Source organism: Schistocerca piceifrons, chromosome 4 (genome assembly GCF_021461385.2).
Source record: "Schistocerca piceifrons isolate TAMUIC-IGC-003096 chromosome 4, iqSchPice1.1, whole genome shotgun sequence".
Classification (NCBI taxonomy): domain Eukaryota; kingdom Metazoa; phylum Arthropoda; class Insecta; order Orthoptera; family Acrididae; genus Schistocerca; species Schistocerca piceifrons.
The window spans coordinates 59,162,387-59,186,320 of NC_060141.1; positions in this window are offsets into that span (position 1 = coordinate 59,162,387).

Sequence of the window (23,934 nt, forward strand, 5' to 3'; positions counted from 1 at the left end):
ACAACATTTTTTGTGCGTTCTTTCCAATTTAAGTTGTTCGTAATTGTAATACCTAGGGATTTAGATTTCCATATTTATCGTGTAACCGAAGTTTAACGAGTTCCTTTTAGTACTCATGTGGATGACCTCATACTTTTCGTTATTTAGGGTCAACTGCCACTTTTCGCACGATTCAGATATCTTTTCTAAATCGTTTTGCAGTTTGTTTTGATCTTCTGATGACTTTATTAGTCGATAAACGACAGCGTCATGTGCAAACAACAGAAGACGGCTGCTCAGATTGACTCCCAATTCGTTTATGTAGATAAGGAATAGCAAAGGGCCTATAACACTACCTTGGGGAACGCCTGAAATCACTTTTGGTTTACTCGATGACTTTCCGTCAATTACTACGAACTGTGACCTCTGACAGGAAATCGCAAATCGAGTCACATAACTGAGACGATATTCCATAAGCACGCAATTTTACTACGAGTCGCTTGTGTGGTTCACATGGCTCTGAGCACTATGCGACTTAACTTCTGAGGTCATCAGTCGCCTAGAACTTAGAACTAATTAAACCTAACTAACCTAAGGACATCACAGACATCCATGCCCGAGGCAGGATTCGAACCTGCGACCGTAGCGGTCGCTCGGCTCCAGACTGTAGCGCCTAGAACCGCACAGCCACTCCGGCCGGCCCGCTTGTGTGGTACCGTGTCAAAAGCCTTCCGGAAATCCAGGAATACGGAATCGATCTGAAATCCCTTGTCAATAGCACTCAGCACTTCATGTGAATAAAGAGCTAGTTGTGTTTCACAGGAACGATGTTTTCTAAACCCATGTTGACTGCGTGTCAATAGACCGTTTCCTTCGAGGTAATTCATAATGTTCGAACACAATATATGTTCTAAAATCCTGCTGCATATCGGCGTTAACGATATGGGCCGGTAATTTGGTGGATTACTCCGAGTACCTTTCTTGAATGTTGGTGTGACCTGTGCAACATTATAGTCTTTTGGCACGGATCTTTCGTCGAGCGAACGGTTGTACATGATTGTTAAGCATGGAGCTAAGGCATCAACATACTCCAAAAGGAACCTAATTGGTATACAGTCTGGACCAGAAGAATTGCTTTTATTGAGTGATTTGAGTTGCTTGACTACTCCGAGGATATTTAGTTCTACGTTACTCATGTCGGCAGCGGTTCTCTATTCGAATTCTGGAATATTTACTTCATCTTCTTTTGTGAAGGCATTTCGGAAGGCTGTGTTTAGTAACTCTGGTTTGGCAGGACTGTCTTCGTTTGTATCTCCATTGTTATCGCGCAGAGAAGGCATTGATTGTTTCTTGCCGCTAACATACTTCACGTACGACCAGAACCTCTATGGATTTTCTGCCAGGTTGCGAGACAAAGTTTCATTGTGGAAACTGATATAGGCGTCTCGCATTTAACTTGGCGCTAAATTTCGAGCTTCTGTAAAGGATCGCCAATCTTGGGGATTTTGCGTCTATTTAAATTTGGCATGTTTGTTTCGTTGTTTCTGCAACAGTGTTCTAACCCGTTTTGTGTAGCAAGGAGGATGAGCTCCGTTGTTTGTTAGTTTATTTGGTATAAACCTCTCAATTGCTGCCGATACTATTTCTTCGAATTTAAGCCACATCTGGTCTACACTTTTATTATTAATTTCGAATGAGTGGAGATTATCTCTCAGGGAGGCGTCAAGTGAATTTTTATCTGCGTTTTTGAATGAAACACTAACTCAGGAAGGGCACAAGGGGATTTGAACGCCGTCCTTCCGAGTCGAGGTAAGCGTGCGCCCGCCACACTCGGTCCGAACTGGTCAGTGGCGTAGTGAATGGAGGTTTGGTGGAATTGGGTGAGAGCGGCGGACACATTGTCGGCCAAGGAGGATCGGACATGTACGTAGTCAGTCAAGGAGTTATCTGTCTCCTGAGCGAGTGGCGAGCCGCGGACCCCGGCGCAGCGCTGGCCTGCCTGCTGTGTGGCGAGGTCCAGCCGGAGGAAGCGGCCGGAGCCGGATTTACGGCCTGGGAGAGCGCAGTGCAGCTCCGGCGCGGACACAGGCTGCCCTTGGTCCCTGCTGCCCGCTGCCGGCCGGCCAGTTGATCTCATCCGAAGGTCAGGGGCCACGTTCGCAAACGCAGACACACTGCGCAATTCCGGCCAATTTAGAACCCCTGGCCGACGTCACGAGCGCTAAATCAGGTCCGCCGTTCCCAGGTAACGGTAACGGTGTTCGTAATAAATTTACGGAACAATTACCGTAGTCCGATTCTCGAGCTGCGTCGAGGCTTTCCGCACCGGCGCTGAGCAAGTCGCCTTCACCTGATCGACATTCACCGACCGCTGCTCTCTGGAGAGCCTCCGCACAAATGCAGCGAAAATCGCGTGCGCTATCTTCCTGACGGCTTCGGAACAATATATCATTCTGGTGCAAATTTAGTGGCCCGGCTGCTGCGTAACAAACAATGCGAGTAATTTGAAAGGAGTAATGTAAGCAACGCGTACATTTGGCGATTAGAGCTGCCCCAGTGGGATAAAAGGGCAGTAACACCGCAGTCGAAATTGCTTTTAGCGGTTAGCTCCAGTGCTACGGCACTTGTTTCATTGACGCACAGTTGTAGATGTACTTTGGAAGATGGTAGTCAACCTAGGTGGCTGAAAACGAGAGGAAGTCATAAAATTGTAATTACACTACTGGCCATTAAAATTGCCACACCAAGAAGAAATGCAGATGATAAACGGGTATTCATTGGACAAATACGTATATTACACTAGAACTGACATGTGATTACATTTTCACGCAATTTAGGTGCATAGGTCCTAAGAAATCAGTACCCAGAACAACCACCTCTGGCCTTAATAACGGCCTTGATACGCCTGGGCATTGAGTCAAACAGAGCTTGGATGGCGTGTACAGGTAGAGCTGCCCATGTAGCTTCAACACGATACCACAGTTCATCAAGAGTAGTGACTGGCGTATTGTGACGAGCCACTTCCACGGTCACCACTGACCAGACTTTTCAATTGGTGAGAGATCTGGAGAATGTGCTGGCCAGGGCAGCAGTCGAACATTTTCTGTATCCAGAAAGGCCCGTACAGGACCTGCAACGTGCGTGCGGTCGTGCATTATCCTACTGAAATGTAGGGTTTCGCAGGGATCGAGTGAAGGGTAGAGCCACAGGTCGTAACACATCTGAAATGTAACGTCCACTCTTCAAAGTGCCCTCAGTGCGAACAGTGACCGAGACGTGTAACCAATGGCACCCCATACCATCACGCCGTGTGATACGCCACTATGGTGATGACGAATACACGCTTCCAATGTGCGTTCACCGCGATGTCGCCAAACACGGATGCGACCATCATGATGCTGTAAACAGAACCTGGATTCATCCGAAAAAAATTACGTTTTACCATTCGTGCACCCAGGTTCGTCGTTGAGTACACCATCGCAGGTGCTCCTGTCTGTGATGCAGCGTCAAGGGTAACCGCACCCACGGTGTCCGAGCTAGTAGTCCCTGCTGGTGCAAACGTCGTCGAACTGTTCGTGCAGATGGTTGTTGTCTTGCAAACGTCGCCATCTGTTGACTCGGGGATCGAGACGTGGCTGCACGATCCGTTACAGCCATGCGGATAAGGTGCCTGTCATCCCGACTGCTAGTGATACGAGGCCGTTGGGATCCAGCACGGCGTTCCGTATTACCCTCCTGAACCCACCGATTCCATATTCTGCTAACAGTCATTGGATCTCGACCAACGGGAGCAGCAGTGTCGCGATACGATAAACCGCAATCGCGATAGGCTACAATCCGACCTTTATCAAAATGGGAAACGTGATGGTACGCATTTCTCCTCCTTACACGAGGTACCACAACAACGTTTCACGAGGCAACGCCGGTCAACTGCTGTTTGTGTATGAGAAATCGGTTGGAAACTTTCCTCATGTCAGAATGTTGTAGGTGTCGCGACCGACGCCAACCTTGTATGAATGCTCTGAAAAGCTAATCATTTGCATATCACAGAATCTGCTTCCTGTCGGTTAAAGTTCGCGTCTGTAGCACGTCATCTTCGTGGTGTAGCAATTTTCATATTATGTACGTGTGCTGTTCAGTAAAGAATGATCATAATTTTTTTTGACAACATATGTTTACTCATCCTCATAATTTTGATGCTCCTTCTCAAAGTGGTCTCCCATAAATGCGATGCACTTGTCCCAGCGTTTCTGCCAGTCTTCAAATACATGGTGGAAACCAATTTTTGACAGGTCCTTCAAAATCGCCTCCGCAGCCTTCACCACTGCTTTTGTTGATTGGTAATGCCTTACACGAAGGTGTTTCTTCATCTTAGGGAATAGAAAAAAGTCACACGGGGCTAAATGCGGGCTGTATGGAAGGTGAGGGATGCACTTCACTTTCATTTTTGCAAGATATTCAGCAACAAGATTGGCAATATGCGGCCGCGCATTATCGTGGTGCAGCATCCAGCCTGCTTCACGGAAATGTCGTATTTTGCGCCTGATATGGACTTGCAATGTTTTCAGGACATCTCTGTAGTATTGTCCAGTTACTGATGTGTGTGCAGGTACAACATCCCGATAAACCATTCCATGAATATCAAAGAATGAGATGACCATAACTTTCCCAGCAGAAGCAACCATTTGTGCTATTTTGGGGGTTCGTAATAAAGGAGATTTCCACACTGAGTTCTCCTGTTTGCTCTTGGGATCAAAATGATGCAGCCAAGTATCATCAGCAATGATTACGTTTGAAAGAAACTCCGGATCTTCCTCTAACATCAACTTTAACTGCATGCAGACCTGCACGCGAATGTCCTTTTGTTTGGGAATCAACAGTCTTGGAACCCATCGTGCACATATACCTGTCATTTGTAATTTTTCATTTACCAACGTGTGGGTGGCGCCCAATGGAATGCTCGGTATTTCAGAAAGTGGTCTTAAGATAATTCGTCAACCCTCTCTCTCACAATGACAGCAGCAGTGTTTGTGTTTTCTTCCGTAAGAGCAGTAACTGCAGCACCGGGTCCACCTCCCTTTTGCCGGCCAAGCGGTTCTAGGCGCTTCAGTCTGGAACCGCGCGACCGCTACGGTCACAGGTTCGAATCCTGCCTCGGGTATGGATCTCTGTGATGAGCTTAGGTTAGTTAGGTTTAAGTAGTTCTAAGTTCTAGGGGACTGAGGACGCAGATGTTAAGTCCCATAGTGCTCAGAGCCATTTTTGAACCACCTCCCTTTGACACTGATATCTCCCCACCTTCGAGCTGTGCTGTAGGGAAAAACACTCTCTCCATAGTTCTCCTGTAACATTGTATAGGCCTCAGCTGAAGATTTGTTGAGACGAAAGCAGAATTTCGAAGCCACATATTGTTCCTCGCGCGTTACCTCCATTGCAGCGGTAAGCTATATTGAACATGTCTGACCTTGCCTGCCTCTCACAGCCGGGAACCTGAGTCCAACAATGAAGTTACTACGGCGATTTGTTGCACATTAAGCTAACAGAATATGATAAGACTGTATTTTAGCGCGAGAAATTATGACCATAAAAAATTATGATCATTCTTTATTGTACAGCCCTCGTAATTAAATTTTTGTTTGAATATCTGCGCCCAGTGCCGTAGAACTCCTCTTGGGGATCCAGGACGGAATGTTCGCATCAGATGAATGAAGCCGAGCATCGTGCGGTAGTTAATTTTGTGCATTTGAAGCGTAACAACGCTGCAACAATCCATGCCGAGTTGGCGGAAGTGTATAGGAACAATGAGCCATCGCATGACGGAGTCCTTATGTGCCGCTGACGCTTGAGCTTCCATTGTCGTCAATCAAATCTGAAATCAGAACGACGTCAGATCATCTTTGTCAACATCCGGGAATCGCACGGGAAATGGAGGGGGCTGATTCGACCCGTTGTGCTGGCATTCATGAAGAGCATTCCGGGGTGTGTTTTCCAACAGGATAACGCCCGCCCGCATACCGCTGTTGTAACCCAACATGCTCCACAGTGTGTCGACGTGTTGCGTTGGCCTGCTCGATCACTAGATCTGTCTCCAATCGAGCATATACAACTCTAGTGTCGTCCAGCAACAACTTTAACTGACCGTGAATTAATCGACCATGTGCGACAGGCGTGGGACTCCATCCCACAAACTGACATCCGGCACCTATACAAGACAGTACATGTACGTTTGCAAGCTTGCATTCAACAATCTGGCGGTTACTCCGATTGATCATACAGTGTAGGCTTTCACGGCCGGTATTGTCTTCACTTCCGGGCTGATAGGCTGTGGTCGAAGTATAAAACTCTCCCCTGACTTTTCGTCTCCGACTGCGGTAGACATCCTCGGAGGTACTGCGTTTTAAGTTCTAGGGGACTGATGACCTCAGATGTTAAGTCCCATAGAGCTCAGAGCCATTTGAACCATTTGAGAACAGGTTTCGTTTATTTATTTATTTATTTGAGTACAGCTTTCCTGTAGTGTTACGCCATAGATGGTGTTCAGATAAAGATAAATGGTGAACAATTCAAAAATGTTCAGATCCGTAGAGGAGACTGGCAAGACTGCACATTTTTCATTTTACAGACATGAAATTTACGGACAAAGAAATAAATGTAAAGATCAATGGAGTCTATGTCATAAGCATTTCCTTTGCCGATGAAACTGTGCTGATTGTAAATACTATACAAGATACTGGAAGACTATTGGCACTGAGGGTGATTATAGCAAAAACTGGAGTCCAAGTATCGCCATTAAGAAAACGGAATACAGATAACGAGAGAAGGTGAAACACTTAATAACGCCTCATATCATCATTTAATAGGCTGTCAATCGAACAAATAAGGAAACTGAAGTATCATGGTGGCCGAGCGGTTCTAGGCGCTTCAGTCTGGAGCCACGCGACCACTACGGTCGCAGGTTCGAAACCTGCCTTGGGCATGGATGTGTGTGTTGTCCTTAGATTAGTTAGGTTTAAGTAGTTCTAAGTTCTAGGGGACTGATGAAAAAAGTGTTCAAATGTGTGTGAAATCTTATGGGACTTAACTGCTAAGGTCATCAGTCCCTAAGCTTACACACTACTTAACCTAAATTATCCCAAGGACAAACACACACACCCATGCCTGAGGGAGGACTCGAACCTCCGCCGGGACGAGCAGCACAGTCCATGACTGCAGCGCCTTAGACCGCTCGGCTAAGGGACTGATGACCTCAGATGTTAAGTCCCATAGTGCTCAGAGCCATTTGAACCATTTTTTAAGTATCTAATTAATTGAAGACTGGGCATCTGATGTGAAGCGATATGTCTAATACAGTCTGCTCGCAATTTATGAGATTTCACCAAATTCGTAATAATATAGACGGCAATCGTCGATTCATATAACGCTATGTCTGGTCGGTGCAGTTGTACGATATGGAACTTTTTGCGTTAAAGTGCTGCACCATGAGCAATGTAGAAGTATTTGAAATGGGGACCTACAGTCGGCTCCTGAAAATACCTTAGACAGCTCTGTAACGAAATGAGTGAGTTGTTATTACAGTGTAAAGAGGGAAAACTACCTATTTGGGTCATCTCATAATAAGAACTACATTTTTGGGTCATCTGATAAGAAGCTGTATTTACTAATTACTGTAACTCTCCGACGAAGCAGAAGGCCGCGGTCACGTACTTCTCAGTGAACAGTCCGACAAACAGTTAAACACCTAATCCACACGACAGTCAATAGGGCGAAAATGAGTTCTCTTGTGGCAAACATCCAATAACGGACACACATCCAAAGACGAACATGTATCCTTTCCCGCACCTTGCAGATCGCTTGTTTCTTGTCTCAAACTGTCCGACATATCGTCTCTGTTTCCTGTTCCAGGTTTTGCAAGCTTGCAGTGAATCATGCTGTACAGCAGCGCTGCAGCTAGTACGATGGTTCGCCAAAGAGACGTGTGTGTGTGACAACAGCTGACACTGACGCAACGTCGGCGCCCGAGCTCTCAGCTTTCACTGGCGTGGCGCTGTGACGTTCGCAACGCGGCCGCTCCCCACGGCACTAGCCTATGCTCTGCGCTCCTGAGTGAAGCCCGACAATTAGGCGAGGTAGATGTTTCAGGTATGGAAAGCCAGCGAGCAATTAACGGCGAGAGCCGCGCGTCGGCGGCTCTGCCCTGCGTGTGAAGTGGAGCTCGCCGCTCAAGTAGCGCGAGTGTGCCGTAACGTGAACCAGGGGCCTGCAATCAGAAGAAGCTTAGACGGCTCTACTTGGCAGAGAGCAAACGGCTATCCTTCTGTGACCGTGTGATGTCTACCTCTGAACTCCAGAAGTCCCATCCGCCACAAATTTGAGATTAATGTATCTAGTAGAGGGGAAAGCAGAAGGGTGGAAGGAGAAGATAGAGGGTCTATACAAGGGCGATGTACTTGAGGACAATATTATGGAAATGGATGAGGATGTAGATGAAAGAGTTTGACAGAGCACTGAAAGACCCGAGTCGAAACAAGGCCCCGGGAGTAGACAATATTCCATTAGAACTACTGACAGCCTTGGGAGAGCCAGTCCTGACAAAACTCTACCATCTGGTGAGCAAGATGTATGAAACAGGCGAAATACCCTCAGACTTCAAGAAGAATATAATAATTCCAATCCCAAAGAAAGCAGGTGTTGACAGATGTGAAAATTACCGAACTATCAGTTTAATAAGTCACAGCTGCAAAATACTAACACGAATTCTTTACAGACGAATGGAAAAACTAGTAGAAGCCAACCTCGGGGAAGATCAGTTTGGATTCCGTAGAAACACTGGACCACGTGAGGCAATACTGACCTTACGACTTATCTTACAAGAAAGATTAAGGAAAGGCAAACCTACGTTTCTAGTATTTGGAGACTTAGAGAAAGCTTTTGACAATGTTGACTGGAATACTCTCTTTCAAATTCTAAAGGTGGCAGGGGTAAAATACAGGGAGCGAAAGGCTATTTACAATTTGTACAGAAACCAGATGGCAGTTATAAGCGTCGAGGGGTATGAAAGGGAAGCAGTGGTTGGGAAGGGAGTAAGACAGGGTTGTAGCCTCTCCCCGATGTTGTTCAATCTGTATATTGAGCAAGCAGTAAAGGAAACAAAAGAAAAATTCGGAGTAGGTATTAAAATCCATGGAGAAGAAATAAAATCTTTGACGTTCGCTGATGACATTGTAATTCTGTCAGAGACAGCAAAGGACTTGGAAGAGCAGTTGAACGGAATGGACAGTGTCTTGAAAGGAGGATATAAGATGAACATCAACAAAAGCAAAACGAAGATAATGGAATGTAGTCGAATTAAGTCGGGTGATGCTGAGGGAATTAGATTAGGAAATGAGACACTTAAAGTAGTAAAGGAGGTTTGCTATTTGGGGAGCAAAATAACTGATGATGGTCGAAGTAGAGAGGATATAAAATGTAGACTGGCAATGGCAAGGAAAGCATTTCTGAAAAAGAGAAACTTGTTAACATCGAGTATAGATTTAAGTGTCAGGAGGTCATTTCTGAAAGCATTTGTATAGAATGCTGAAGATTTGATGGGTAGATCACATAACTAATGAGGAGGTATTGAATAGAATTGGGGAGAAGAGGAGTTTGTGGCACAACTTGACAAGAAGAATGGTAGGACATGTTCTGAGGCTTCAAGGGATCACCAATTTAGTATTGGAGGGCAGCGTGGAGGGTAAAAATCGTAGAGGGAGACCAAGAGATGAATACACTAAGCAGATTCAGAAGGATGTAGATTGCAGTAGGTACTGGGAGATGAAGAAGCTTGCACAGGATAGAGTAGTATGGAGAGCTGCATCAAACCAGTCTCAGGACTGAAGACCACAACAACAACAACCTAAGGACATCACACACAACCATGCCCGAGGCAGGATTCGAACCTGCGACCGTAGCGGTCGCGCGGTTCCAGACTGAAGCGCCTAGAACCGCTTGGCCACACTGGCCGGCTGCGTTTTATGTCTTGTTACGAAACGTATTGTTGAATTCACTCACCGCATTTGCTCTTGACAACACCAGCGTTAGTCGTATGTTATCAGTAACACAGGACAGTATGGATAGTTTCACCGATGAAGAGCTGGTCGGTAAGAAGGGACGTTGATGAAATTTACCAAAAATGTCATTTTCGATTTATTTTTATTTGAAACTTCCTGGCAGATTAAAACTGTATGCCCGACTGAGACTCGAACTCGGGACCTTTGCCTTTCGCAGGCAAGTGCTCTACCATCTGAGCTACCGAAGCACGACTTGTAACGCCGGAAATGCATATCCTCCTATTTCCATCTATTGTACTATTATCTTTTTTCCTTGTTTTGTTACCTCAAGATATGACATTTCTGTCTCTTTATATATTGTAATTGTTTTACTGTTTGTATATATATATTTATGCACTTATGTCGATGTATAATTGGTTTGTTGTGTAAAGAGTATTTGTATTTTTACGCTGGGTCTTGCCTAGGGAAAACTGCTATCGAACGATTACATCGATAGGTCGTGTGAAGAATCAAAGTTTGTAGGATCTTTGGTAGTGTTAACTCTGCCGCGTGGAGCGCGGGCGGAACAGTCGGGGTGTGGCGGGAGTAGCGAGTGGAGCAGGTGTGTTGTGTGACGCTCCCGCGAGTTGCCGCGCTTTCGGGGTTTGGCAGCATGTAATTGCGCTCGACTTGCGATGATAGTTTCTGACATGGTGTCGCGGACGGGAAACATTAACTAGCGCACATCAAGAGCCCGTTTCGTCTGGTGACCGTGTCGAGAAGAAGGCGCGCCAACATCCAGCTTCTGCAACAGCGACGGCCGACAATGAGTGACTGTCGCCACCTCCTCGACCGACGGCTTCAAACCTTCAATCAACCGACAAGGAAGACTGGACGCACGTAAAGTTTTAGAGCTGTATGGCAGACCTCAGCTTTTAATCTTGTTCCATTTTCGTAACTATAATTACAGCAACTTAGCATGAACGTTTGTTGCTCATTGTCCCAATTGCATCACCAAGCAGAGTCCCTTCCTTTTCCGAAATGAACCCGAGTGTCGTTGAAATTCAAACGCCAGCATTAAAGTAATATAGCTAACTCGTTTTCACTGCTTTAATTTCAAAGTTCAATTATGGCATTAATAGCTGGCTACAATATTCAGATTACACAAGCACGAATTAAGAGTGCGAGCTTTGTTACCGTATTTTAGCTTACCTGTGACTGCAGCTCAGCTTGGTACGTACTAAATTTTACTATTGTTAATTGTTCAGAATCATTTAATTCAAGTTCAAAGTTAAATCTCTTCTTTCTAAATTGCGTAGATTCAAGTAGCTTTTGAAATGATTGTTGAGGTAGTCCAAGACTAACCGTATTTTACTGAATTTCGATGTGCTTCAGAAAGAAAGCTCACTATTAACTTCAGTCACTAAATTAACTTTCGATTTTCCGGTTTTAGTAATTCTTTTGCTAAATTGAGTCAGAGTGTAGCGAAATTTATTACTTCTGACAAACTTTCAGTTTTCACACTACACGTGTCAACCTTCAGTTGCCACGCTTCTAGTGCTAATTATATGTGTAAAAACCTTTCTTTTTCAGTTACTATAGTAATTGTCCTTAGGACTGGCGACCGTAATTTCCCCCAAATCTCAAATACCTAATTACCGATAGTTAATTGTTAACGTAACGGCTGCACATTTACTTTCCTTATTAACTTTACCCCTTTTCAAAATTAATTTCCACCAGTTTCATTAGCACATTTCCTTTCATTTAGATGTAACCCTTTCCTCCCTCTTTACCGACAGGTTAACTTCGGTGACGATTGCTTTTCCAAAACTCCCATTAGGTACACGCGGTTTCATTTTTCACTGTCATTAAGGTCGGTAAGTGAGGGGGGGGAGGTTAAACGTGGCGACCTGGTGACAGGACAATCTTCAATTTTGAGGTTGTTCTGGACACGAATTTTGCATTGTGCAAATATCGTAACAAAGTACTGGTTACGTACAGGCCGTTACGTCAGCGAGAATAAGTAGTGGGAGTAATCCTAATTATATTTGAGATTTGTCATTTATATTGAAAATTATTAAAATGAGTGAAGGCAACAATTACCAAAATTTGGTAGACTTGGATACGGAACAATCGGTCGAACAGTGGGAAACGCGCACGGCGGTTCCCATTGTTCAGGGGCAGGCGGCTAGCATGAAAGACGCGACCGCCGAAACGCAACAAAGAGCAGAAATGGAATTCCAAACTTTAGAAAATGTTTCGGAATCGGAAGCGAAAATCAAATCTGTACCCCTTGATGATGAATACGGGGGAACATATATAGAGGAACCAGCTACGGAAGTAAAACCGGTAGTCTCCGGGAATTTAACTGATTTATTGAATGTTTTGATTAATGAAATCAAGAGTCAATCGGCAGAAATTATAGCTCTGTCTGCCAAGCAAGAAGCTCAGTCTGAAAAGATTGAACGAAAGCTAGACAATCAGAACAAAGCTATTAATGTTGTTAACAACAATGTTGGAGTTGTTAATACAAAAGTTGATAAAATCAAAGAAGATATTGTTGTGATTAATAGCGAAATCGGTAATCTTAAACAGGAAATGATAGGCGTGCAGGCGGAAATTGCGAGCATAAATACTCGTTTTTATTCCGAAATTAGCAGAATCGAGAAAAGTGTAGGAGAATCAGTTGCTCCGATCATCGAGAATAAGGTGACGGAACAAATTCAATTGCCCGCATCTCGTGGTCGTGCGGTAGCGTTCTCGCTTCCCACGCCCGGGTTCCCGGGTTCGATTCCCGGCGGGGTCAGAGATTTTCTCTGCCTCGTGATGGCTGGGTGTTGTGTGCTGTCCTTAGGTTAGTTAGGTTTAAGTAGTTCTAAGTTCTAGGGGACTGATGACCATAGCAGTTAAGTCCCATAGTGCTCAGAGCCATTTGAACCAAATTCAATTAGTGAAAAAAGAGGATCAAAAGAAGGTGGAAACTTTAAAGGCTTTAGTATCCGAAGTAGATACCAAAGTGACGAAGCAGGCTAATACCTGCGAAGAGAAAAAAAGGGAAGTAGAAACGCTTGCGACAACCACTTGCCAAGTAATTACGAGAGTGTCGGAATTAGAAAAGAAACTTGACGGAAAACAGAGCTATGTGCCAATCTATGCACATAGTTCGGAATTGTTGACGAAAGAGGAGCGGTTCGACCCCTTCAAAAAAGGCGGTATACACGCGACGGATTTCATTAAGAATTGTGAAAGAGTTTTACCCAGATCATGGACTAATGAGAGAAAAATTAATGCGATTATTGATGTGTTGGCTGGTGATGCCAAGCGTTGGGGCTTAAAGCTCAACATTACGGACCTGACTTTTGACGAATTTAAAAATTTGTTTCTGGCTGAATACTGGTCAGAGCAAAAACAGCAAAGAGTCTGGCGCGAATTTGTCGTATCGAGGCCTTTCGATGCGAATTCGCGCGGCTCGATGAAGGAGTTTTGTGAGAGCTGGATCCGCAAGTTGGAATATTTGCGTGATCGCCGCACGGAATCCGAAATAGTCTGGGAACTCTACAAAAAGCTTCCAGATGATACAAAACGCTACGTAGGAAGCAATTACAGGACAATAAATGATTTCCTGGAAAGAGTGGAGGACGAGGACAATTGGCGCAATAATCGCGACAGTGGTAGAGGCCGTGGTAACAACAACGGGTACCACAGCAACCACAACAACGATAACCATGGGAATAATGCATACCGCAACCATGGCAGCAATAACAATAATCGTTCGGACCGTAATAACAATCGGTACAATGCGAATAATAACCGGAATGACGGAAACCAGTATCATACTAGCGTGATACGGGCTGCGCAGAATAGTAATAACGCCAGAGGGTGTGACCAGCCGCCTCAGCAGTATCCGGGGAGCGTATCTGCTGGGACGAGACAGGGAAACCGTTAGCCGCGCCGGTGAGGGGCCGAGCGGGCGTGGAGAAATTTTGGCGGCCCAATAACAGGAGAAAACCCAGGTATCGTCATTATGAAAATTCCGTATGGAATAATCAACAGCGGGAGAGTGTGCCAGTGTTAAGAGAAAAGAGTGCGCCCACAAGTAGTAGATCAGCTGTATACACGGCAGTAGAAAATACATTCGCTGTCAGTGAGGACAATTTAAGTAGTGTTCCGGAAATCGATTATAAAGTGGCAGCTGTAATACCCACAGCGGAACTGGAGATTGAGTTTAAGAATGATTCGCAAGTGTTGAAAGAAGATCAGATGTCGGATAAAACGTCCGTCATCGAGCGAGGGGATGCAGAGAGGGATGAGGTCTGGTTAAGGCAGTTCGGTCGCTTATACGACGAACTAAGAGATTATAGGGGCCTGTACGGGAGGAGTGTTTATAGGGAGCGCGGGCAGGATTTGCCACGTCTCGTCCCACAGGAAGATAGTATTTGTGAAGTGATGGAAAGTTCTGGCCCTAACCGGCAGACTTTACCAGAAATAGTTAATGTTAATGGGGAGCACGAGCAAGATTCGTCGTGTTTCGTCCCGCAGGAGTTAGATGTTGAAGTAGTAACGGAAAGTTCTGGCCCTAACCGGCAGACTTATCCGAAAGTTATAGTGGTAGAAGTAGCCGACCCATCCGACGCAAACCTCCAGTTTAAACATTGCGAGAGTATTAAGGAGAAAGATTACGAAAATTTTAGTGATAGCCGGACACGATTGGTAGAAAAGCACATAGATTACAGCGTGTATGAGGTTAGAGCTGACATTATACAGTCAGACGATAGCAGTGTGGGTTGCGCAGATCCAGAGGAAGTAATTTCAGATGCTACTGGGCACATTCCTCCAGGTAGATTGGCAGATGAGATCAATCTGACCAAAGTGGAATCAACGAAGGTGACAATTAGTGAATTGATAGCAAAGCAACACTCACTAGTTGACGAGTTACAGGAAAAGGTTTCGGTATTGGAGGCGAAGCTACAGACTAAGCCTCAGGACAAACGTGTTAAAATTAAAACTGTATGTAAACAGAGGCTGAAAAAGCCGCCAGATAAACCGGATTTAGGATCAAAGCCGGATGGTTTTTTCTGGAATGACCTGGATATAGACGAGGATTTACTGTGGGAAAATAAAGAAACAGTCGAGGACAAGTGTAGACAGATAGTAGTGTCTGTTAATATGCACGACCTACAACTAAACGTGTTGATTGACACCGGTGCAGAATTGAGTGCTGTATCTGGGAAAATATTTGAGTTACTGAAAGACAGACCCGGCATCGTAGTTATGCCAGTAACAGGAGTGAAAATTATCGGTGCTACTGGGAAGGCCAGTAAACCGGTCACAAAACAGATTTTTGTCCACTTCGAGATATGTGGGGCACGATTTGAACAAGAGTTTGTAGTCGTGCCAGACTTAACTACGGAAGTAATTATCGGGTTAGATTGGCTATTAAAGTACCGTGCAGTGATTAACTGCGAAAGCAAAACTTTGACATGTATGTCACTAGATAAAACGATAGTAGTTAGCTTTGACGAGGCAGGAGACGGTGTGCATAGGCAATACCAGCCTATACACATTGTTAACTGGCCGAATGGTATTGATGTAGGTATGAATTTGAACTACTGTAATGTGAGGAATCTCGGCATTGAAAATAGTGTAGAAACTGAATTGGAAAGTATTGTAGACGGTATGTCAAACGTAACACACGAACAAAGACGAGGCCTGTATGAAGTGATGATGAGGAATAAGAGTGTGTTTTCAGACAAACCGGGTCTTGTGGAAGGATATAAATGCAAGTTGCATGTAATTCCGCACGAACCATTCTTCGTGAGACCGTATGCTATACCGCTGTCCAAAAAGGAAGCAGTGCAACGGGAGATAGATAAGATGATCGAATGGGGAGTGATTGAAAGAAGTACAAGTCCATACAATAACGGTTTGGTCATTGTAGCAAAACGGGATGGTAGTGTGCGTATCGTGATTGACGCACGCACGTTGAATAGGGTCGTTCAACGTGAAACAGACAGACCAGAGAGTATGGAGGAGATTTTGCAACGTTTTCATGACGTTAAGTTCATGACTAGCCTCGATCTGACAGCTAGTTACTGGCAAATAGAACTCGAAGAAGAATCTAGGCCATACACCGCCTTCTTGTTTGCGGGCAGGTGTTATCAGTATAGAGTACTGCCGTTTGGACTTAATATATCTGTGTCCGTATTCATCAGGGCCCTAGATAAAGTGCTAGGACCGGCTTTGAGTTCAAGATTAACTGTATATGTTGACGACCTATTGTTGGCCAATGCCACTTGGCATGACCATTGTGACCTGTTAGATGAAGTTTTTAGAGCATTGCCCCGTGGCGGAATGACTCTAAAGCTCAAGAAATGCGAATTTGTGAAGCAGGAACTGAAATTTTTAGGGCATGTAATTACCACTGCTGGTATTACGAAAGACCCAGAGAAACTAGAGGCAATAAGGAATTGTCCTCCACCCAAGTCTAGGAAACAGTTAAAAAGTTTTCTAGGGCTCACAGGATTTTACCGTAAATTTGTAAAAGGACAAGTGTTTAATGATGAAAATTTGAATAACCTCTTACGCAAAAATGTTCCGTTTGTGTGGACTGACGGGTGTCAGACCGCTTTCGAGAGATTAAAAGACGAGTTGTTAAGATCTAACATACTATTTCATCCTGATTTATCGCTACCCTTCCATCTGGGAACGGATTCGTCGAATTACGGGGTGGGGGTAGAACTGTTCCAAGAAGTTGGTAAAGGGGAGGATAAGGAACACCGGACGATAGCGTTCGCGAGTCGAACTTTATCAAAAAGTGAGCGAAACTACACGATTTCTGAGAAAGAGTGTCTCGCTATCGTGTGGGGATTCAAGAAGTTCAAGGGTTACCTATGGGACCGTAAGGTGATTATTCATACGGACCATAAGGCGCTCACTTATCTGAAGGATTGTAAACTACTTCACGAAAGACTGACTAGGTGGTCGCTGTATTTACAGCAATTTAACTATGACATCTGTTACGTAAAAGGGACCGACAATTGCGTAGCGGATGCGCTGTCGCGGTTGCCCGAGTCTAATCAAGGTCTATTGAAAGATGAGGCAGATGGAGTGGTCAAATTGTACTATTTTAAAGAAGTTGAGGGACGTAAATTAATAATGAACATTTGTAAGAATCTACGTCGTCATCAGAACGAGGATGGTTGTTTAAATATGGTGAAAACCCGACATGATGAAAAGAGTCCAGAAGGAGAGAAATTAAGGAAGTATTACAAGATATACGATCATATCTTGTACATACGTAAGGGTGAAGATAGTAATATTTGGCGGGTATGCTGGCCCAGCAAATACGTCACGGAAATAATAGACTACTACCATTTGGCGTATGGTCACTGTGGACCAAAGAAATGTACGGAAAAGCTGAGTGAAGTAGTGCATTTCAACAACATGTTAAAACGAGTTACTGACAGAGTGAAAACTTGCGATTTATGTCAGAAGGTGAAGGTTACCAACTGTACGAGTCGTGGTCCTATGCAAAGTATAAGGCCTAACGACACCTCTGAGTTACTGTGCGTGGACTTGTACGGACCTTTGCCCAAGTCATCAGGAAACTTTGCCTACATTTTAGTAGTGCTAGAAGCTTTTTCCAAGTTCATCAAACTATACCCGATTAGGAAAGCTACAGCCAAAGCGGTCTATAGCAAGCTGGTGAACGATTATTTTGTTCATATTGGTAAGCCCAAGGCGATTCTATCAGACAATGGGGCACAATTTACTTCTAAGTTGTGGAATGAAGGCATGGAAAGTAATGGGGTCGATGTGATCCATATTTCAGCTTATTGTCCGGCTGGGAATCCCGCTGAGAGGTATATGCGCGAGCTAGGCCGACTGTGCCGTACCTATTGCCATCACAACCATAGGGCATGGGGCAAATATGTAGCAGTATTTGAGAGAATTATGAACACCTTGAGACATGAATCGACGGGATTTTCTCCAGAGGAAATCCTGCTGGATGACAGAAGTAAAAGTTTAGTGGAAGAGATAATCAAATTCCCTCCACGGATTGACATTAGTATTGGTGTGAAAAAAGATCGTTTGCGAGAAGTAATGAAGCTAAAAGCCGATGCTCGCATACGTCGTCATGACGCTAAAGCGCGTTTTGCTAAGTTTGCGATCGGAGACTTAGTACTTGTAAAAGCTCATGAGAAATCGAGCGAGATAGACAATGAAATCTCTAAATTTAAGTTTGTTTATAATGGACCATATAAAGTCATTGGTATACCTCACACAAATGCTTATTGCTTAGAGTATCCAAGCTCTGGAAAGCTATTAGGTATTCGAAATATAGTAGATTTGAAATTGTACCAACCTAGGATCGATTAATACCACACAATGGGTAATTTGTACAATATGTAAATATAGAGTGTAAGATTTAAGGATGTGCCATGTGGCGATGCTTTTGCCTGACCTAGAGGTCATTAAAGAAGTTGTAATTAATAAGTAATTTATGTTGATTAAATGATTTAAGAGTTACTGAATATTAATCAATTGAAAAATCCAAGCTGCTAGTATAAGTTCTCAGCTGAGTCACAGTAGATTAAGGAATGTAAATATGATTTTGTAAATAGCTGTAAGATTTCATAAATATGTGATTTACTAGTCATTGCCGATGTACTTAGACGCTGTTTTAAGTTTCAGGCTAGTACATGCGTGTGATGATGGACAGTGTTGAGTTATCCACTGTGATAGTATTAAGGGACTCCTTGAGATTACTCGGGAGTGAGTTTTTCCTAAAGAATTCAGTGAAACGGACGTTCTGGAAACGCCGTCATAAGGGCGAGTGAGATCAAGCGTGCCGCACACGCGGGCGCAACAATACTGGCGAGGCGAGCCGCTGTCGGCTCTTGTGCCGCTGTTGGCTCTTGGGCCGCTGTCGGCATTCTTTGTACTTGCGAGTACGGAAGGCGGAATTGTTTTTCTTCCTGGACAGCTGAAAGAATTCTACTGTCAATATTTATGTTTTTTTCGATCTGATGTGTATTATTTTCTTGTTTAGCGTTAAGTAGATTCTCGTGACGAGAATATTAATTATGAAAAGGTTATATAAAATGTGTAGTCTATTTAATTATTTATTTGCGTATTTTGATCTACCTGGTTTTATGACCATGCAATCTAATTAATTTTGCAAATAGTATTCCATTCCTCATAGTGTTACGAATTTTAATGATTTTGGAATAGCTAAACCATTTTCTATATTTTCTATGAATTTTAATATGTTGTCAACCTGTTTTATTTTGATCAAGATGACAGAGTGGAATAAGATTAGGAGTGTCTCCACTCAATTATTATGGTCTAAAAAATTGATTTATGGTTAATTAGACGAATGCTAAATTTTGTTGATGTTTTGAGCATATGCATTTCCGCTGTTTCTTTTTTGGGACATTTTCTGAGTCTGTTTACGTTACACGAACATCCTCAGACAATGTGGGGCACGTGTAACGCCGGAAATGCATATCCTCCTATTTCCATCTATTGTACTATTATCTTTTTTCCTTGTTTTGTTACCTCAAGATATGACATTTCTGTCTCTTTATATATTGTAATTGTTTTACTGTTTGTATATATATATTTATGCACTTATGTCGATGTATAATTGGTTTGTTGTGTAAAGAGTATTTGTATTTTTACGCTGGGTCTTGCCTAGGGAAAACTGCTATCGAACGATTACATCGATAGGTCGTGTGAAGAATCAAAGTTTGTAGGATCTTTGGTAGTGTTAACTCTGCCGCGTGGAGCGCGGGCGGAACAGTCGGGGTGTGGCGGGAGTAGCGAGTGGAGCAGGTGTGTTGTGTGACGCTCCCGCGAGTTGCCGCGCTTTCGGGGTTTGGCAGCATGTAATTGCGCTCGACTTGCGATGATAGTTTCTGACATGGTGTCGCGGACGGGAAACATTAACTAGCGCACATCAAGAGCCCGTTTCGTCTGGTGACCGTGTCGAGAAGAAGGCGCGCCAACATCCAGCTTCTGCAACAGCGACGGCCGACAATGAGTGACTGTCGCCACCTCCTCGACCGACGGCTTCAAACCTTCAATCAACCGACAAGGAAGACTGGACGCACGTAAAGTTTTAGAGCTGTATGGCAGACCTCAGCTTTTAATCTTGTTCCATTTTCGTAACTATAATTACAGCAACTTAGCATGAACGTTTGTTGCTCATTGTCCCAATTGCATCACCAAGCAGAGTCCCTTCCTTTTCCGAAATGAACCCGAGTGTCGTTGAAATTCAAACGCCAGCATTAAAGTAATATAGCTAACTCGTTTTCACTGCTTTAATTTCAAAGTTCAATTATGGCATTAATAGCTGGCTACAATATTCAGATTACACAAGCACGAATTAAGAGTGCGAGCTTTGTTACCGTATTTTAGCTTACCTGTGACTGCAGCTCAGCTTGGTACGTACTAAATTTTACTATTGTTAATTGTTCAGAATCATTTAATTCAAGTTCAAAGTTAAATCTCTTCTTTCTAAATTGCGTAGATTCAAGTAGCTTTTGAAATGATTGTTGAGGTAGTCCAAGACTAACCGTATTTTACTGAATTTCGATGTGCTTCAGAAAGAAAGCTCACTATTAACTTCAGTCACTAAATTAACTTTCGATTTTCCGGTTTTAGTAATTCTTTTGCTAAATTGAGTCAGAGTGTAGCGAAATTTATTACTTCTGACAAACTTTCAGTTTTCACACTACACGTGTCAACCTTCAGTTGCCACGCTTCTAGTGCTAATTATATGTGTAAAAACCTTTCTTTTTCAGTTACTATAGTAATTGTCCTTAGGACTGGCGACCGTAATTTCCCCCAAATCTCAAATACCTAATTACCGATAGTTAATTGTTAACGTAACGGCTGCACATTTACTTTCCTTATTAACTTTACCCCTTTTCAAAATTAATTTCCACCAGTTTCATTAGCACATTTCCTTTCATTTAGATGTAACCCTTTCCTCCCTCTTTACCGACAGGTTAACTTCGGTGACGATTGCTTTTCCAAAACTCCCATTAGGTACACGCGGTTTCATTTTTCACTGTCATTAAGGTCGGTAAGTGAGGGGGGGGGGGGGAGGTTACAGACTCACGCCCGGTACTCACAGGTTTACTTCTGCCAGTATCTCGTCTCCTACCTTCCAAAGCTGTGAGTAACGGGCGTGAGTCGTGCTTCGGTAGCTCAGATGGTAGAGCACTTGCCCGCGAAAGGCAAAGGTCCCGAGTTCGAGTCTCGGTCGGGCAGACAGTTGTAATCTGCCAGGAAGTTTCATATCAGCGCACACTCCGCTGCAGAGTGAAAATCTCATTCTATTTTTTATTTGTTAGTACAACTCATGGACAATAAGTTCCCAAAGTTTCAATGTTGAAATCGCATCCGAAATGCCTGAAAATTAATTAAAAGTGTGATGCGGCCTTCCTGCCACGCCCACGTTTTGAAGCAGCAGTTCAATACCAGCTCAGTGAACAACAATTCTGTGTATTACTTTGAACCAAACGTGTGCGGGATACATCTAAAAGGCCGTGATACATACTCTTTGGTTTTATAGATCATATTTGGCCGATCCTGCACTTCTCAAAATGCGTGTTCATGGCAAAACCCAAAATCCAAATGAGTCTCTAAATTCACTCATATAGAAACGATGCCCTAAAAACACATTTGCATCTGCTACATTTGTCAGAATTGCAACTTATGATGCAATTATTGTATTTAATGATGGGGACGTCGGGAGGATGAAGGTATTAAAAAGAATGGGCTTCAAGATAGGAAATTTTACTCAAGACATCCTGAGAAAAATAGATTTACAGCGCGTCTCTGCAGGTGAAAAGTCAGTTGAAGACCTGGTAAAAGAAAGAAGACAGACAAGAAACCAGAAGAGAAGCCTTGAAGGGAGAGAGGACCCAGAGTACAAATATGATGCCTTCTGAAGAAGTGACATAAGGAAAAAAGTTAGGTTGAACTTTAAATTGCGTTTCATGAAAAGTTTGTTTTTTAAAGTTTACGTACCTTTTCCTCAGATTCTATGAATTCTAGAATTATGAAATTTTGTACACATATTTCTGTAGAATTAATAAACGCTGTCTCTAGAGCAAATTTTGAAATTCTGATTGCAAGTTGAGATATGGGACAAAGTGATTGGAATTTTGCATGAATTTAAAATTGTACTTGTGGAATCACAATTAAAAAATTATGAAAATTCTCCTATTTGACCCGTTCCAGAAACCCCATGAGAGAGGCTTACAATGTATACGGAGATGAAATAGAGAATTTTTTGTAGAAATCTCTTGATTACTTTCTGAGAAAAAGGAACTTACTTTTTATAAAAAAATAAAACTTCAAATTTCATTCAAAAAAAGTTGAACATATAATCAAAGGATTTTGTATGTAAATGTGTTACTTTCATGTAAAACGTGGTACAAAATTTCATTGCCATATCTCCAAAACTGTGGATTTGGTGCATTTTTGAAGTAGTGTGTGTATTTCATCAACGTCCCCCCTTAAGTACGTGGAATGCAATGGAATTCACGGAATGCGATGGAAGAGCGGCACAGGAAAGCTGTACTCAGCTGTTTCTGCAGCAATCGCATCTAAAGACTGTTGCATTTTTCTGTGTTCTGTGCTGTACGTTTTGGAGACTGCGTATTACACACCTTTTTTTATACTATTGTGAAGGTATTTTCACAGAAACAAACTGAAAAAATCAGAATTATTCTCGAATGAGCCACCAGGTACCACATGTCCATTATACGAAAATGAAGTATCCCTCAACTTGTGAAACTTTTTCGATATAGTTCGCAACCATCCTGTAAGGAGACGTTCGTTACAACGACCATTTTGCTGAGTTCGACCTTTGAAGAGGGAGTGCTGGAACACGTGGAAGCGCACCACACAGCTACTTTGCAGCTGCTCGTGTATTTAGCACAGTAGCCAATAGCGTGTAGCGAGTGCTTATACGTAATGTTGAAAAGATTCTACGTAAATCAGGACTATTGGAGAGCTACTGCGGCTGACAGTAGTTAAATGTTGCTCGGACGTTGACATTCTGATCGATGGCTGACTTACAGCGAAGAGTTGGCAAGTAGGGCAAAGCTTTCGAGCCCTAGAAACTGTCAGCCTCCACTAACCAACGGCATCGAAGTGCCTGTGTGGGCTGGATGCGTTAAGGGTTCAATTTTTACTTTTTTGCGTTTTCTGAATCTGCAGACTATTACCTTTTAATAGATGTATAATTTATTCAATTCCGAAGACTACAACTATTTTTAAATTTTTTTTGAAATGTGTTCTACATGGGCGTGACCCACTGTGGCGCTGTTAAACTGCTGTCAAATGGTGTTATTATTAACGTCCGTGTTCATCAGGTACATTTTAGTGATGTGAGATAAAGTATGTGTTGTGGCTAACCTGTGATGGTTCAATATATATCGCTGGTGTGATTGTCGATTGTTTCATGTTTATTTACTCTGTCGTTATCTCGAAAATATTCGTAATTAATTCTGTTTCTTGAGTCTCTGTTTTGTTGAAGTATAATAATGAGTAAAAGTAAAGTTATTAGAAATCCTCTGAAGGCTTTTAAGAAAAGGAGAAATGTTGGAAAGCCAAAGGTATGTGTTATTACTGTAAACATTAAAGACGATAACCAAGTGAGTGAACCTAACCTCTCAAGTACACCTGCCCATAGCAGTCAAAGTGGGAAAGAAAATACTTCACAGAAGAAGCTTGGTTCAATGAGTGAAAACTATGAATGTTTTATGGGCGAATCGAATGTGAATGAAATATGTGATATGTCGGTTCTCAAAGGAATTTTTTCAAACTGTGTAAGATGTATTCATTGTAGTGAAGTTGGTCTGGAACTCTCCATAATAAAGCACGTAGGACTTGCTAGTGAAATACAACT